Source organism: Castor canadensis, chromosome 1, assembly GCF_047511655.1.
Source record: "Castor canadensis chromosome 1, mCasCan1.hap1v2, whole genome shotgun sequence".
Classification (NCBI taxonomy): Eukaryota; Metazoa; Chordata; class Mammalia; order Rodentia; family Castoridae; genus Castor; species Castor canadensis.
In genome coordinates, this window is record NC_133386.1 from 123,719,242 (window position 1) to 123,731,655 (window position 12,414).

The following is a 12,414-nucleotide window of genomic DNA, read 5'->3' on the forward strand; positions in this document are numbered from 1 at the left end:
AGAAGACTGTACTTCCTACCCTCTTACCAAACTGCTTCAATCTTTTTTGTTCTGTGGTACCCTACAGGGGCAGTTTGCTGCCTTCTCTATAATTCCTTGCCCACTGGGGAGCCATTACTTAAGCTTGTCATATTGGACATAAATGAGAGATACTAGGAAAACAAAACAGTCGTCCAAGTGAAGATTATGATTGGTGAGAGGAAGTTGCAACACAGGCCTTTTTTCTAGACATGATTCCTATGAAGGCACATGCTCCTTATAGGTGGATGGACACAGAAGCCACTCTGGGTCCAAGGATGTCAGTCTGGCAGACTGGATTCAGTAAAAGAGGAAATAATCCTTAGAAATATTTGCCTAGCTTCTCAAATGCATTGCTACTCAAGATATTGTCTGTGAGCTGTCCATTTCAGGTCTCACCTGACATGTTGTTAAATTAGAGAGTCTCCTACCCCACCCCACTGCTATACTATCATCGTCTCTGAAGAGTAGAGCCAAGGGCTATGCTTTCATAAGCACCTTGGGTGATTCTTATGCACAGTGAAATTTGACAGATGCTGCTCTACAATTTTCAAGGTACTTTTCCAAGCTATTAGGGATCCCAAACAACTCTGGGTGGTGAACCAAAGTAGGAGCAAAGGCCAGGGATGAAAACCTGCTTACAAGAAGAGCCGAATACAACTTGAGAGGTTCACTAAAGTGTAATGATGTGAAACTGCATTAATTTAAAGCACAGATTGTGTCTAATCTTGGTGGTAAATATTTTTTAAATCACTTGGGACACTTTTTAAAGTGTCTAGAATGCTAACTTCATAAACACAGGGGAAAAATTTGTTCTATTTTTCCATCATTGTAATGCTACAACTCAGCATATTTTTATGAACCGATGGAAGGAAATGAAGAAGGAAGAAAGGGAAAAGGGAAATGAGAGAGGGAGGAAGATGTGAAGAAACTGGTAAGCGTGTGTAAGAAGCCATCCTATTTGGAGGAGTCAGAAGTCACTACAATTTTATCTAGCGCTCGCAGTATAAGACAGTTGTTCCTAGCAGAGTAGGAATGCACATGGAAAAGTCAGGAGTCTGGAAACCCATGGGCTCTGAGTTCCGTGCAGCTGGAGCACAGAACAGTAACATAGCTCTGAGGTGTAACATGGCAGCAGAGGTGAAGCTGAGTCTCAAGAGGAAGGCCTTGTTAGCTTGACATTGGGGTCCAGACTTCATCCTGCATGCATTGCTAATATACTTCTTCTAGGACAAGTCTGTGCCTACTACATATTGAATAAATAAAGCTAAATAAATAATAGTGTTCACCCATGAGCGATGGGCCTCTTGAGGCTTTTCTTGAGACTTTTCTAAATTTAACTAACTTGCCTTTGTTTACTCTGTTCCATTAGCGTGGGATACCTTTCCTCCATTCCCTATTTTAGGCTCTCACTAAATTGCCAACGGCCGTCAGGAAGCCCTCACCTGTTCCTCTAGGAAATATTAATGATTTCTTCCTCCATGATTCCATAATATTTCATTCCTAGGAAGTTATCTGCTAAGGGGCATGTAAAAGTACAGAGACAGGCATGATTTGTTCTTTAAAAGGTGCCATGTTGTGGTCAAGTTGTAGTTAAGATTTCCTGTTATACCTCCACGGTCAGAATTTAGGCAAAAATCTACATCTACCTGCAGTGGAGACAGGGTCATCTAATCTTTATTCTAGGATGGCCAGGCTCAGATAAAAACTGGAGATCCCGTCCCTATGGAATGAAATAATAATGAATGTTGAAGGGTGATCACATTCTTACCCACAGGTGTGATTAGTAGTATTCCGCAACCTGGGAACTCTCGCCAGGAGTTGCTAAAAGATGGTCCACAAAGTCCCGGAAAAAATGATGACTTTCTTGTCATTTCTAATTTCAGCATTTTGTATGTTTTATAATGCTTTATAATAATGTACTTTTGCATTCGTTCAAGTACGCGATTACTGAATAGACTACCATACGTGGGGTTGCCCGCTCACAAACGTTTTACTGATAGGAACACTCAGAACACTGCCGAGATTACTGGTTCTAAGCTGTAGAGATAATATTTAGAAGTTGTTTGGCTCAAAATGTTCAATGAATGGTGCAATGTTCTTGTGTTAAATTAGTATTTGTCTTAGTTTTCCTTGTTTATCAACAGTTCTTATCATTTGATATTAGACAAATTGAATTCTTGTGTTTTACTTGGAGTTCCTAGAAGCAGCTTCTCAGGTCCATAAACATGGTAGGCTATCAATAAAAGTTTGGCTTTTGATTGTTACTCTCAGTTGTGTTACCCAAAAGTAGCTGCTTTAACAAAGAGTGAGCATTAGTTGGATGAGGTATTTCATCAGGTAAAACCGTGTAGTTAGTTTGATCCACTGGACGACCTGTGCCGCAGCCCTAGAGAGAAGAGGGATTGTGTGAGCATTGAAAAGAAAGACTCGGAGTCAAGTTGAAATTTGGAAGCAAGGGGGAAGGCTAGGGTTCTGAGAAAGGACTCAGACCCAGAGTGCTCAACTCCCTCAGTATTTATTGAGTTGCTGTGTATAGTTATTGATCATGAAGGATATGTGGTTTAACAGTTAACTTCTGGGGAAAGCAGAATATATTTTTAAACTTCTGTGCTCTAAAAAACAGCATGTAGCACTATTGAATGTAAGGACAATTGTGCGTGCAAGGAATTCATGGTTCTTAGAACAATTCTGGGAGCAATGCTGTCTTCAGTATCACATCCCATAACCAGAAACTCGGTCTTCAAGTGATCTGCCTGTAAGTTCATGAACTTCTGATATTCATCATACTGCAGGGTCTCCAACACACCTGGATGGGGGTACATGTGTCCATCTAAGAGAGGGATCCCAGTTTATTAGCTTAGTTTGAAATTTAATATGTTCATCCCCAAGTACTCCCTTCAAATTATGATCCTTTAAAACTGCCTTTTCTTTCTCAACTGTACTTTTGAAAGAAAATGCAGTCATATGTGAGAAAGGAGGAGATCATGGTTAGTTGGGCGAGAACAAATAGAAGAGAAAAAAGGAGTGGCAGGCGAGTCAAAAGCAAGATGGAAATAAGAACAGAGTAATCATTCCTGAGTTCAAACCCCAGCATTCCCCGAAAACAAACAACAAAAATGGAGTAATCAAGAGAAATGGCTTAATATTTTTATATTTTCTTCCCTCAGTTGCAAGAGTATTATATTTACATTGAACTAAAAAACCTGACTTCAGCCCACCTCTCCTCCAGGAAAAAAACAGCAACAACACCACCAAAAAAACCCAAAAGTACTAAAACATTTTCCTATGGCCTCTGTGATTAGTAGGTTATTTTAAAATCTTATCTTTCCCTTGTTAAATTTCACTGGGCTTCTAAATGGACTTTTCTACACTGATATTTTTTAGGAACCAATTCTTAGGGGATGACTACAACTATTTTATTCTCTGGGAAATCAGACAGTTATTTGTTTCAGTGGTTTCCTTTTGTCTAGTGTCTTCTGTGTTCTGAGTCTCATATCTCAGCCCCAAATTATTTTCCATTTATTGTCACTTAGAAATTCCAAGTTTCTCTAAACCTTTGAAGAAGAAGATGAACTTCGATGAACTTTTCCTTTAGTGATAAAGTCTGGTTGCTACTTCACAAGCAGCTTTAATGGAAATGAGTTTTGATTATCCTGATTTCCTCCAAGTACCCCAATGATGCTTTGCCCAGAGGTGTTTTATTTTGGAAACTCAGTAGCATCAAGCTCAAAGAATAGCAATCTAATGAGGTGTCACATGGAGAGAAAGTAGTCACCAAAAAACAGAGCCAGATAGGTCAAACAGCATGCTGAGAGAGGCAAATAAACAATAGCCCATCAAAATCCCTGCTCTTTAAAGATAATCTCAGGAAACTTTTGTGAGTTTTTCTTTGTTGTTTTAAAAACTCACTGCTGATGCTTTTCCTGATCCCTTGAAACAATGGTTCTCAACATTGGCTGCACACAGTAATTGCTTGGCACTTTAGAAATACTGAAGCCTGGGATCTAGGAATAAGGATTCCTTCTTTATGGGCTCAGGTATAGGCATGAGATGTTTAAAACTCTCTGAGTGATTCCTTGGTGTGGCCAAGGTTGAGAATCACTGACTTAGAGGTGTCAAATGGAGTTTGCTCTATTTGACTTGCATTGCTTGTGATTTTTAGAAAAAAACAGTAATTGTAGTGTGGAGTATCATAAATCACTAAAAAATACTAAGACATCTATTCTCTGTAAAACATTGTGATTCTGGAAATTCCTTCCAATGGAAATTGGTTGGCTTAGTGAGCTCATCATGGGCTGTGAACTGAGCTTGCCCCTGTTAACTTGGTAACAGATACAACCAATGCTCACAAAACTGTCTGTGCAAAGTACATGCTACCAGGTTCATGTATTATCAAGTTAGGGAAACACCCCTTAAGGGTTTTTTCTGAGACTTGTTACCACTTATGAGATGTAATTGGGTTAATTAAAATGGGAGGCCTGGCCTGCACTTGAGTAGTTTGGCTTGAGGGCTCCCAACAAAACTGAAAAAAAATGTACAGGCCAGACTACTGCTGAAAGCTGGTCTAGGGTTGACCTTTAGGTAGGTCATTACTATCCCCCAAGGACCAATGTAATTAGGAACAAGCAAATGTCAAGACCCTATCCAAGTCCTCCAGAAGTGTTCCCACAACCTACCTCATTGAGCTCCCTGTTTCTGGCATGCCTATTACACTTATTTGAAGGAGAGTGTATGTTACAAACTTACATAAACTCAGCTTATTTGATGGCTTGGTCTAATAAATGTCTGCTTTGATGGTGAAATAACCTGACTCCTTTAAAATGGATCTTAATGTTGGTGTGGCCCAGAGCACAGACTTGGCATGCAGCAGAACTAATTCCTGCATTTGGATACCAATGCCATTGCTTCATTAGCTGTGTGAACTGAGAAGTTACTTAGATTCTTTTATCTATCGATCTATCATCTATCTATCCCTCATTTATTTTTCTTCCGGATCTCACTGTGTTGCCTAGACTGGAGTCCAGTTAGTATTCACAAGTGTAAGCTCACTACTGATCAGCAGGGGAGTTTGACCTACTTCCTTCTGACCTGGGCTAGTTCACCCTTCTTTAGGTAACCTGGTGGTCCTCCACTCCCAGAAGGTCAGCATATTGATGTAGAACTTAGTATAGACACCGTATCAGTATAGCACACCACAACTCAGAACTGTTGGACTCAAGTGATCCTCCTGTCTCAGCCTCCTGAATAGCTAGGCCTACAGGCACACACCACCGTGCCCAGCAAGCCTTAGCTTCTTATTAGATAAAGTGTAGGAAAGTGGAAATAGCTTGGAGTACTGGGATGAGAATGGCCTGAGTAATTTAAATCATGGTTTAAGTAAAATGGTAGGAGCAACAATAGCTCCTAAGAATTATTGAACTATATGCTTGATATTATTAAAAATTCTTTACATATGTTAATCTATTCAACCCCTGTAAAGTGGAGTAGTTATCTCTATAGGTGAGAATTATAAGGCAAAGAGATTAATAACTTGTTCAATGTCTGAAGCAGATAGTGAGGAACATGTGGTAAGACAAGCATTAAGCTACTCTACCTCTCAGTAGTTGTCATAAAAGTTAATTTGCTGAGTTACTCACTTAAGAGACTGAGGGAGACACTTAAAATCAGCTAAGGTCAAGCAGTGTTGTTATATACCTCATTAATAAAGGTTGAAGAAATACAGAGGGAGGGAATTTGACCAAATTGTGGTACACAGAAGGAATTTTGGGGCATATAAAACATGCTGTTTTGAAAGTTGCAATTCAAGCTCAATTCTATTAGTGTTGCCACTCTGTCTAATAAATAATAAGTAGGGACTAAGAATGATTTGGAACAGATGAGGTGAACCAACACACTTTCAGGCCTCTTATTTTATTCTCAAAATATTTATGGAAGAAGCAATCATTTTCTGGTAAAGGAAATGAAAGCTGCTTTGAGGTGATGAGGTTCTGAAGTTTTTAATCATTAGTTAATGGGAAATGGGATTGGACTCAAGTCCTCTTGGAGCTCCCAACTAAGTGGCTATGTCACCCTGGGCAGGTCTGTGTGGATATTGCAGAGCTCAGCTTCCTCATCACCCATCAAATGAAAGAACCCTGTTAGATGATACCTTTGTTCCCTTCCTTATTTTATTTCTGATAGCATCTGTGTTAGTTCAGAGTGCTGTAACAGAAAACCTTAGGCTGAGTGACTTAAATAACAGGAATGTATTTCTCACTGTTTTGGACTGGGATATTTGAGATCAGGGTGCCAGAATGATACAGTTCTGTTGAGGGCTTTCTTCCTGGTTGTAGATGGCTCTCTTCACATGACAAACAAAAAAGAATGACAGGCAAATCCTTCTCGTATATCTTTTATAAAGACACAAATCTGATCCTGAGGGATGTTATTGTCATAATGATAACCTTATTACCTCCCAAAGGCCTATCTCTAAATAACATTCACTTGTGAATTAGAGTTCCAATATATGCATTTGGGGAGGACACAAACATTCAGTACACAGCAGTCCCTGAGTTCCAAACCACCCTAAGGTACTGCCATTCATCTATATAACAAGCTTTTCAGTACCTACTGTGTGTCAGTCACTGTTACCTCGTTTCATTCTTTGGGAGAAAGACAAAGTATCAATTCTCAGAGAGCTTATATTGTCCCAAGTGCTTGGAAAAAAATGAAGCACAAAATATTAAAAAAAAAATGAAACAAAGCACTGTGATAGCACCGTTGGGGGTGGGAGGGCTGTGGTTCTTTAGAAGGAGAGTTGGGTAGGAAGTGAGATTCCAGCTGTAACCTGAATACAAGAGCCAAGCAAGCAAAAGTCTTTCAGTAAGTTTTTCTTTTCTATTTTTTCCCTACCTATTCCACAAAGCCTACCTTTCTTTAGGGTATTGGTTGTTGGTTCTTTCTCTCTTTCTTCATTTCCTAGCTTGATGAATGACTTCAGCCTCAACTCGCTAGTCCAAGCCACATTACATTTCTGGGAGTTACCCTATCTTTTCTCTGCTTAGATCCCTACTGTACATGGTCATTATCTCTTACATTGTGTGCTTGCTAAATGTCTCTTGTCTATGGTCCATCCTCTTCTTCATCCTTAGTCCGGTCTCTTAATCTCCTGGACTGCTGTGGTTGCCTCTGAAATTGTTTCTGTTCCATTTTTCCTTCTGTTTGTCTGTATATTCTAAAACCCGTATATGTCATTTAATTACCTAAAAACCCTTAATTCCCTGCAGTTTATCATAAAATATAAATTCCTTAGTGTGGTATTTAAGGCTTCTTAGGAGTGCCCATTGTGACTTCCCTGTTCCTCCTGCAGCCTTTTCTCACAATACACCTGCTGCTGTGATACACAGAAGTTCTCCCTGTTTTCCAAGAACACTTTTCTTTTAGTGTTACTGTATATTAATTGTACAGAGGGGTTTCATTGTGCTATTTCCGTGAATCTACATAACAGATTTTGATCAAATTCATCCCTTTTATTACCCTTTCCTATCACACTCTCCCTTTTTAAAACAATTTTAATTGGTTTCATTATTCTATTTTCATAGATCCTTATGAAGTACTTTGACTATGTTCACCCCCATCACCACACCCTTCACCCTCTCTTTTGCCCTCCTACCTCCCACTGGTTCCCACTCCTAAACAGTCCCCTCACTTTACACTCATGTCATTCTGGGTTTTTTGTTTGTTTGTTTTTAAGGTCTAGATTCCACATCTGAGAGAGGGCATGTGATATTTATCTTTCTCATTCTGGCTTATTTCACTTAGCATGATGTTTTCCATTCCCATCCTCTTTCCTGTTATTTTTGTTATTAAAAATAACAACATAATTTTGTTCTTCTTTATAGCTGAATATTACTCTATTGTATGTATATATATATGTATATGTACACACACATATATGATGTATATCCACTCATCAGTTGATGAGCACCTAGGCTGAGTCCATTCCTTGGCTATTGTTAATAGTTCTGCTATAAACATGAGTGTACAGCTGTCTCTATTATATGTAGATTTACATTCCTTCAGATACCTGCCCAGGAGTATGACAGGATCACACAGTAGGTCTATTTTTAGTTTTGGAGGAATCTCCATATTTCCTTCTATAGTGATCACACATAGTTTCTATAGTGGCTTATAATCCCATCAACAGTGTATGAAGGTTCCTTTTTTTCTGTACTTTGCCAGCATTTGTTGTTGTCTGTTTTCTTGTTGATGATGCCATTTTGACTGGGGTGAGATGGAATCTCATTGAAAATTCTGTATTCTTAATTATTACCATGAACATGCTAGTTATTCTTTACTTGCTTGTCTCTTATTCTCTTTCCAATGATCTCCTACCTGTCCTTCAATACCTACATCAAATGTCACATCCTTCTTGAAATTCTTCCACATTTCTATTGTTGTATCACTGAAAATTAGGCTCAACGGAATACAAATCCCAAAACAAAAGTGACAAAATTTGTGGGAAATAATTGATTTTCTTTTACATAAAATGAAGTTGAAACCTAGAAAACCTATGGTCAATACAATGCTCCATGGTATGACAGAGCTAGTGTTATTCTACCTTAACTCTTCTTAGCATAAGACTCCCTTTTTCTCAGTACGTCATGGCTCAAGTGGCTTCTGTAGCCCAACCATTACATCACATTTCAGGCAAGAAGGGACATTAAGGATGTACTCCACACCTCGAAGGATAATTCCAGAATTTATATACAAGAATCAATGTATGCATTAACCAAAGATAGTAATGTGGCTACACCTAGCTGAGACATGACAGAATAATTTTTCAGTTGAGTGACAGTTTCTAAGGAAAAAAGAAAATAGATATTCAGAAGTAGTTGGCAGCCGTTCTTTATACAATATCATTAGTATCCCCTATGAAGAGGTCTATGCTTTTAGATTATACTTTTGGGTCTTCTGTAATTGATATTTGCTACAGAAGTCACTTATGATGTCTCCTGTGATCTGGACTTACCTTTGTCTCCACTGTCTGTCTTCCTCAGTACCATTTAAGGTTTCCTGCTTGTCTCATGGTTTCACACTTTTGTGGAATTATGTGAAATTTTTTCCTTGACTAGAATGTACTATTCCACCCCCAGCTCATTCTACCAGCTCTCTTTTATCCATCCCCTGCTGATCTGAGGCTGGTTCTTGTGTTGAATTCTTTGCTCGCATAGCTGCCCTCCACCTATAACATGGACTTCTTGAAATATATACTGTTCTGTTCACATCTAAAGCCCCAGCACCCAGCACATGGCCAGAAAAAATCATGGGGATTCAATGTATTTTTGAATAAATTAATGAAATATGCAACTAAGATATATATTCAGCTAATTTATTTTATACTTTTACAAACATGTATTTACACTGGTATGTCCACTATAAAAAGCAGCAACCTGTATGCAGAGATATAGCAATGAACTCGATAAACACTCACTGTCCTCCCTGATGGAGTTTAACAGGCAATAAACAAATAGTTATAGTTGTGAGAGAGAATGATGAAAGAACAAGAACACAAACTACCAGTAATATGCTGGGGCTACTTACTGGCTATATCTCAGGTACTTTGTAAACATATGAAGTTCTTATTTGTGTTGTATGCCTTATGAGAAAAGCAGGTGAAGAAGCTTGTCCTAATATGACAAGGTCATGCTTCTGAGTATGGCTACCACCACAAGAATATTTCTAATTAACTTCTTTTAAAGTTTATGGACTTTGAAATTTTCCAAGCTTCAGATATGGAGATTGATGTGATTGTTGACATTAATGGCTTAAAATAAACTACTGTGGTGAATAAATACAATTAAAATTATGGGATACTCATCTTTTTACTAGCTGAATACTTATAAAAATCACTCACATATGGTTAGTGTATGCTTAGTAGTGCATTTAGTTTTAAATGCTTTACAGGCATTAATTTAATCCTCACAACAACCTTTCTAGTTAGGTATTGACCTTATCTGCATTTTATAGATTAAAAAATACTGATAAAAGGAAAAGAAAATGACTGTGATCAAGGTCAAGTAGCAAGTAAAGGGGCAAGCACTTGAGCCCCATCAAGCACTGTGCCATAAAGCCTGTTACTCAAAGAGAGTCCTCAGACTAGCATCAACATTAAGTGGGAGCCTGTGAAAATTCAGGACCTCAGGCTGACTCCCGACCCACTGACTCTGAACCTGCATTTTAACAAGGTTCTCAGCTGATTCAAATGCATATTCAAATTGGAGAAGCAGTGTACTATATCACTGTTCCTTACTGCCTTAGAGCAGCTTAAATATGGGGACCCTGCCCAGTGCCAAATCTATGCAGTTCCTTTTATCCAAGGTACAGTCAGGACTTTGCCTTGGGGAAGTAATAACGCTCCAGGCACATAGGTGCTCTCAGTCAGAGTATCTACTTTCCATTTCTCATATCCTATGTCACGAACCTCCTCCACTCTGGGAATCTGGCTGCTTATTGATGTTCAATTAAAATATTAGTCAAAAATATTGACACCATTGACCTCCATTTCTGTGAACCACCTTGGTTATGTGGATTGGGAAAATGTAGTATCATCTCATCATTAAAGGTGGTTATACTGTGATATTGGGAAAAAACTGGGAGCAAAAAGAACATTTTAAATCCTCCATTGATTTTCTTTCTCTATGTTTGCTTTTTGTATTATGGGGATTCCTACCAGCATCATTTTCTTCTTTCTCTGTCTGCTTTATAACTTTTCCATTAAAAAGTAATTTGAAAGACAGGATGGCCAGAGAGTTTTATCTGTACCTTTCTTACAGCATTTTATCATTTTGTCTCACAGTTATTTGAGTGCCTACCAGGGTATGATTATAATCCAAACATCTATAGAGTACATTTGCTATAGCAGGAATTGTGCCAAGCAGCTTTTTTCCTTAGATAATTTATTTGATCCTCACCAAAACTTTGTAATTGAGTTATAATCATGATGCTCATTTAACCCATAAGAAAACTGGAGCCCAGAAAGTTTAAAAACATACCCAAGACTCACTGGTTATAAGCAGTGAAGCTGGAGCTGAACTCAAGCTGTCTCATTCCAGAGTTCATTGACTTCACCAATGTACTATACTATACTAGCCATTACAACCAGTGGACAGAAGTGCACAGAAATAGTAGTAGGCCTTTAAAAAATATATTTTTCTGGATTTTGAAAGATAGTTATTACCTTACTTGTGTTTCTCACCTTTAGTTTTGGTCTCACAAAATTATACTTTGTTAAAATGATAAGTGTTTCAAACATCTTCATGTTCAAACAACCCACTTTTTCTTTCATATAGCATACTGGATCAGAATGTACAGCCTTGATTTAGAAATGTGTGGGTGTCATTTCTAAAGATCGCTTGGCCTAAACTCTGAGAACCACTTGAAATTCTTTTCCTCTGAATTGTCTGGCACGAACCACATATAAACTAGCAATACATAGTTAAGAATAAGACTCTGATTATAGAGTGGTTCCCTATAGGTAATAACTAACAATTGAGCAGTTGCCAAGTAGCACCAATTGAATGAGTGCCAATGAGGTACAAGATGAATGTGTCAAAGACTAATGTACTGAAAACAATTAGTCCCTAAATCACTTTGAACCATAAGTCTATGAGCAATGTAGTTAAGACAGCCATGACTGTATCTTACTAAAAAAGTACTGGGAGAATTCTGAAAAATGTTCACAAATATGCAAGTGTGGGGAGGCTGGGGTAGGCAAAGAAATGGTGGATAGTTAGAGCATTAAAGAAATAAGAGGGTCCACCGTGGCAGGAAAACAACCAGAAGGTGAGACAGATAGAAAACAACCAGAGGATGAAACAGATACACGGATGAAACCAATTATGAACTTTCAGCCCAACTTAGATAAAACCAACACAGGATTTACAATCTCACATATAGCACCATAGATCCAAGACTTTGCATCCAGATTTTGTGGTATGAGAAGGTAAATTCTACTCATTCAGCATATATTTTTAAAAGCACTGACTGCCTAACACAGAGCTGGCTTAAGAATACTGGGATAAATAAGAATATTGGGGCTCAAGCCTCAAAGAGGTTTATCATTTAGAAGACTAAACTATTGTTAATAAATAACTATATTCTTATAGATCCTGTGATAAAATGAGACAAATGGCCAGGTGGGCACACAAACATGGAATGTTCAATCTTCTTTGCAATTTTCCATGATATATCCTTCATGGCTACCAATGCCTGGCTTGCTTCATGCCTACTGTGTGTCTCTCTCCCAAGACTTTATCTCTGGTTATATAGAAATTGCTTTTCCAGTCATTCCTATTTTCCTGCCTGCATGCTTTGTACTTTTTTTCTGTACCTGGAATATCTTTTCCTTTCATC

At 38.3% G+C, this 12,414-nt stretch overlaps 1 protein-coding gene across 19 annotated transcripts in view; it reads left to right on the forward strand.

Moving 5' to 3' along the window:
* The window catches only part of Dlg2 (discs large MAGUK scaffold protein 2), a 2,025,432-nt gene that overhangs the window by 1,336,500 nt on the left and 676,518 nt on the right, over positions 1–12,414 (forward strand). The window lies entirely within an intron of this gene.